The following is a 6,325-nucleotide window of genomic DNA, read 5'->3' on the forward strand; positions in this document are numbered from 1 at the left end:
TTGCTTCAGCAGAAATGCGTGCTGTGGCGAGCAAGAATGATATTTTGGTCAAAAATAAATTAAAACTACTTTGCAGATTGGTCTGATATTTGGTGAGGATGTTTCCAGGGATATACCAGTAATGATCAAAATATTGCAATGACACCATCATTGATATAAGCATTTGATAGTGTACAATGTATATTTTTCTGCAAATGGCTAAAACTAAAAAAACTGTTAAGCTGAAAAAAAAACGTTCCTTCTGGATGTTTCTAAATTCTAGTCATGTCTAAATAACACATTGTTCAAAATAAAACTATCTGCCATCTTGGATTTGCAAAATAGGTCTGAAAATTATAACTTTTGGTCAAAAAACTTCAAATAAAAAACGACTAGGCTAAGTACACCAAGATTGATAGGATGGTGTTAGTTAGGGGTGTTAATTGCAGTTGTTCTATAGACAACATAAACATTAATTTTTGTCAGTTAGGACACAATGTCATTGGCTCTGAATTTAAAGACATTTAGGAGTACAACACGGAATCAATGTATCTTTTTTTTTGGAAGCCTAAATTAACACATGTTTGCATTTTCTGAGTCTCTTTAGAACTATATCAGCAGGTATGTGAACAAAATACAAGATTGGTCATGATACCAGTCAGTACCTTACTTGATGTGAAAGGAAGCCATTGAGAGGGACAGAGCAAACAAACATTCTAACTTATTGTGTCAAAGCCAACAAGAAATTGTACAAATGTACTCTGTATAAACGACACCTTCCTAGGTTTATTTTGGTTCATACCATCAGAGAAAAATAGTGAACCCCCTCCCTCATTCAGACCTTTAGAATTTTAAAGCTCCCACCTTCTTTAATTTGTTTTATGCCCTTTATTTGTCATAATGTTGACACATTGTTTGACATGTACTGGATTAGCACCCTCTACCGGAGCTGATATTAAAGTCTGTGTAGCGGGTTATAACCAACTCCTTGTCTGAGTTGCTGCTGAAGTCGTATCAGTATTGGATAGTGTAAGACAAAGGGGGATTTAGAAGGTGTGAATTGGGTTGACCTTTGTAGTTCAAGTAAAACCAGTCCAGCAAAGTCAGAAACCATATGCCTGCACATGGAAGTATAGGGGAAGCGTCCATGGTCTCAAGAATGAAATGTAAGGCCCGGACCAAAATAGTTTGCCAAAATTACGAGGAGAACTTAATTACGGAGAAAAATAGTTGTGGCGAGTAGTATTAAAAATAAATCATACTACTGTACCATGAATGGAGTAGTGACTGTACAGGGCACATTACCATTCAAAAGAAACGGTAAACATTTAAAAAACGAATTTTACACATATCTTCATATGAGCTACACTATAATATAAGACACGTCTCGTTGCTCAGCCCTATCAGGGCTTGTGAATGTTGTATGGCTTATTTGTTTCGCCGTGAACACTGCATACTGTGTGTGTCCCCATCCGAATGTGTACACTTTTATCTCAGTATTATCATCACCAAGCCTGGCAAGGGGTGATGAGACAGTGTGTACTTTATCTTCCCCCCCCCCCCCACCATAAAGTCTGCTTGTTCCTTTAGATAAGACTTTTTTGACGTCCAATATTATTCCATAACATATATGTTCACGTGGCGCTGTCCTCAACAAAATAAAACCAGAAACAGTGACCTCCATCTGATAAAATAATTAAATTTTAACTTGTTGATTTCAGTCTAGATACTAACTCTACTCATGTTATCAGTAACCTGGGATACCACAATAGTGACGAAACATTTGACACGCACACATTTAACCCAGTAAGCTTTAATTCGCTATATATTTGGGCACAGCGTTACAACAGATAACAGAGTTAATAACAGTGGTTGGGGTCAAAAGTCAGCTTTATTTATAGTTGACAACAAGTAGTTAAACGCAACACATAGAACTGACAAAACAAGAAACAAAAGAACAACAAAGTTAACTTACACATCTGTCGAGGAACATCAATTATTAAAGCCTCGTACAGGGATTTAAATTCCAGCAACACCGGTATGTATAGTATGTATCAGAGTACATGTCAATAGTTTTGTTCTGTTTACACTCATTGCTTCACATCACGCTAACCATTTTACCAACTAATCAGGAACAAGCGCTTTACTTTGCTTGGTAACGCTGCCACCCCACTTTAATACGGTACACGTAACTGGGACTACTGGCCAGATGAAGTCACACTTCCTAGCGACCTTAGCCTTCATTTATTTGGCAGCTATTGTTACCTTAATTGTGCTGTACTTTAATCATCAATACGACGACAGCTACTCTTACAGATCCTACACACACAGTGGGTTTGGACAAGGGCTGTTGCAGCAAGGATACAATATACTCCGAGAGACTGAGAACCAGACACATGTAGTACCCACCACGTCACCTTATCAAACGGTAACGCCTGTCACAAGAACCAATATACTCATCGTCGCAGGTGCACGAACTGGTTCTTCGTTTGTTGGCGAATTTTTCGACACCAATCCAGATATTTTTTACCTCTTTGAACCACTTCATGAAATTCGTCAGTTTGAATTGAGACCTGGGATATCGATACACGGCGTAAATATTCTATCACAGATCTACAGGTGTAAATTTGAAGCGACGGAAGGCATGAACGAATACTTTAAACGGAAAAATGGCTGGACACAATCGTGTCAAACGTCAGGTCTAAAATTTGCTGAACAATGTTGCTACAACCATACTTCTGTTGCTACCAAAATTATCCGTTCTTTGGACGTGAGAGATTTTATTCCTCTCATTTTGGATAAAGAAGTTCGACTGAAACTGATATACGTTGCTCGAGATCCTCGATCCATGATGGTTTCCCTTATGGCAATGTACCAAACACACTGGAACCCTGGAGTCAAGACTCTGAAAATACAGAGTGAGACAGATTTAAATGAAGCCTTACTTGACAGACTAAAACAATATTGTGACTCAAGTTTAAGAAATTTCCTTCTGTCCAAATCTAGTAGCTATGATCGCAGTTATGATTGGACAGACAACTACATGTTCTTGCGTTTCGAGGACATCGCTTTAAACAGTACAAAATACGCCCAGGTAATTTATGACTTTGTGGAATTAAAATTACACGAAAATGTGAACAACTGGATTAAAACAAATACGAAAAGTACTAGCAAACGTGGTGGGTATAGTACGGTGAAAAATTCTTCGGCCATCGTGCATCAATGGCGCAAGAAAACGACATTTGGACTGATAGAGAGAATACAGACAACGGGAGTATGTGGAGAATATATGGATGTATTGCATTACAAGAAGATGAATTCGTTAAGTGACTTTAAAAATGATAGCTTTGTCCTATTAGACACTTTGTGACAATTCGAGAATTGTGTATGCATCATAGTTTTAAGGGTTAGCATTCGGTAAACAATGTTAACGTTAAATCTAGACTGTAAGATATGTCTTATCGTTCAGCATTGTTAATATGTAAAGACCTGTAATGTTATTAGTTATTAACTTATAATAACGTTGATGTAGCAAAAAAAATTACCGATAACGTACGTATTACAGTTAACTTTGTAATTATTAACACTGGCCAGGGATAACCGGGTAGTTCACTTGTGTTTTTTATAAATGTCAGACTCATGAGAGAGAGAGAGAGAGAGAGAGAGAGAGAGAGAGAGAGAGAGAGAGAGAGAGAGAGAGAGAGAGAGAGAGAGAGAGAGAGAGAGAGAGAGAGAGAGAGAGAGAGAGAGAGAGAGAGAGAGAGAGAGAGAGAGTGTGTGTGTGTGTGTGTGTGTGTGTTATTGTTATGATAATATGAAAGAAATCTATTATTTGACTAAAAAAGTCAGGTTCAATATATATTCTGATCTTGAAAAACAACCCTCTTACAAAAGCTTTTATGGCGTCCTCTCATTCCGTTGGTGGCGCTGTGTAACCCCTTTTCAATTGTGGTGTTGGTCGTTGGTGGCGTTGTTCTACTTCCACAGTCCTAGTCTACACAGTTGCAACCACAAATTTAAATGTATAGATTCTAACCATTGTATCTTTGAAGAGATGAAGATATATCGTAGTAGAAATAACTAGATTACTCAAGATGCAACAAATTATGCACTATACCATTTATTTACCGACAACAATGCTACATGTATTTTGTTATTCCTGATTAAATGCATATACTGTGGTTTTATTCCTTGAAACAAAATGATGCGAAGAAGTGAAGAAATAAAGTGAACACGAGAGTGTTATTTGTTTAAAACACTTTTCAAACTTTATTGATTTTATGGTTTAATATACCAGCAAAAATGTTCGTATATGAGTCGAGAACGGCGATGAGGCATTTGAAAAAAACAACGTTCTTTATCAAACAGTGGACTCTATAAATTCGTGTGAAATACTTTATCCCAGCATGATTAAAAGAAGAAAGAAATACGAAAATAATTATATTGAAAATATCCTTTACATGTCCTTTTACGTAAACCTATGGAGGCTTATATATAGGATTTGATTGACATTTGATAGCTACCTGCGGCCCCCCCCCCTCCCCACCGCTAGTATACTTTACTAGTGTTACACAGGGTATACCCAGTTGCACATAATGAATGCTGATACATCACCGATAAATTAATCTTTACTTTAGGGACTATGTTTACACAACATCACATGCAACACCGACATAGCCTACATCAATGTGCATGTATAACTATAACATTAAATTTTGTGAATTTTTTATATTTAGAAATGTTCGGGTTTTCACCTGGCATTTCTCTGTCTCGCCATTTTTTCCTTTGAAAAAGAATATTTAACAGCTATATATACGGACTGGTTTATTAGTTCATGCATTTCATTAAATTTTGTGTTCGGATAGCGTCGAAGACATGAACGCATCCATGCGCGTTGTTGCTCTTGACAACACTTTGGAACACTCGGCATCATATGCGCACGCATTTGTTGTAGCAACATACACGGCAAACACATTCCCTGAGAAATTTCGCTAGAGGAAACTTCGCATGCTCTTTCATTATCGTTTTAAATACGTGTAATAACTACAGATTCGGAATATTGTGATTAACAGAATGGCTAGTCAGAGTTGTAATCTACATTGGGGTAAGTGGAAAAAACAATTGTTGTGTAAAAAAAATTATTTTCTTCGTGCAAAAATATAAAACACGAATTTGTATGTATAACATACTTGGTTTAGAACAAGAATCGCAAATTAAAAGGAACGGTGACAAGGTGTTACGTTTGGCGTTTGTGTTTGATGAATGACCCGACGTCACGACAAATAACAAACCCTCATTAAGTTGAACTTGTTCATTTACAGATCAAAAAGTCGCACAGTGTGCGATGGAAAAATCAAAATTTTACAAAAGATTCAGAAGAAAGTTTACAAATCCAAGTATCAACACCAGACATACACACACTGAGATTCATACTCATACTAATACACACACACACACACACACACACACACACACACACACACACACACACACACACACAGACAGACACACAGACACACACACACACACACACACACACACACACACACACACTGAGATTCACACATCTCAGAACCAAGTTTTTCGTTTTCTCCTACTCTACAATATAATGTTTATTGTAAACTACTTTTACTGCAACTTTTTTCAAGTCCAAAGTACACCAAGACAAAACGAGTAAGGACAAGTTGTGACACTGTCGTTGTATTGATTTCCAGTTCCGGAAATCAAACTCACAGAGTCAATCGTTTGCCGCTGCAGCTGAGAAATAACATGACTGTACACGAGACATCACATAAAACTAATACCAATAAATTTCAGCCTAAGGCAGTGATGAAATCATTGAAAATAAAACTTAACAGCGGGTGAGTAAATGAATTAAAAATGTCGAATATATCACAATATTATAATATCATAAGATATCGTTATAATTTTGCATATTTCGCAAGAATTTCCTTTTATCAGTTGCTGGAAAATTTTCAGTTCTATTCCGACATAATAGATTGAAATAGACGTGATATGTATCAAACACAAAGCAAATAAAATCTACTACACTGGATACATCGCTTGTACAATAGTCCGACAACTCGTAGAGTACCACTAATCCACACTCACTCTCCTCTTGATTTCCAGTGTTCTTCCTCCTACTAAGAAATTTGCACATGACAATGACGTCAAAGAAAACTATGATGACGTCACCAGTAGTTTGGAAGAATCTATGATAACGAGTTCATCTTGTAACATCTTGTAACGCCTTAACATTAGCCCATTAACCCATAATCCAGGCAGTGGTGATCGTTTGAAGGGAAGCTCTGCACATACTTCAAAACCAAAGGAATGTCATACCACA

The sequence above is a fragment of the Glandiceps talaboti genome, chromosome 6, assembly GCF_964340395.1.
Source record: "Glandiceps talaboti chromosome 6, keGlaTala1.1, whole genome shotgun sequence".
Taxonomy (NCBI): Eukaryota; Metazoa; Hemichordata; class Enteropneusta; family Spengelidae; genus Glandiceps; species Glandiceps talaboti.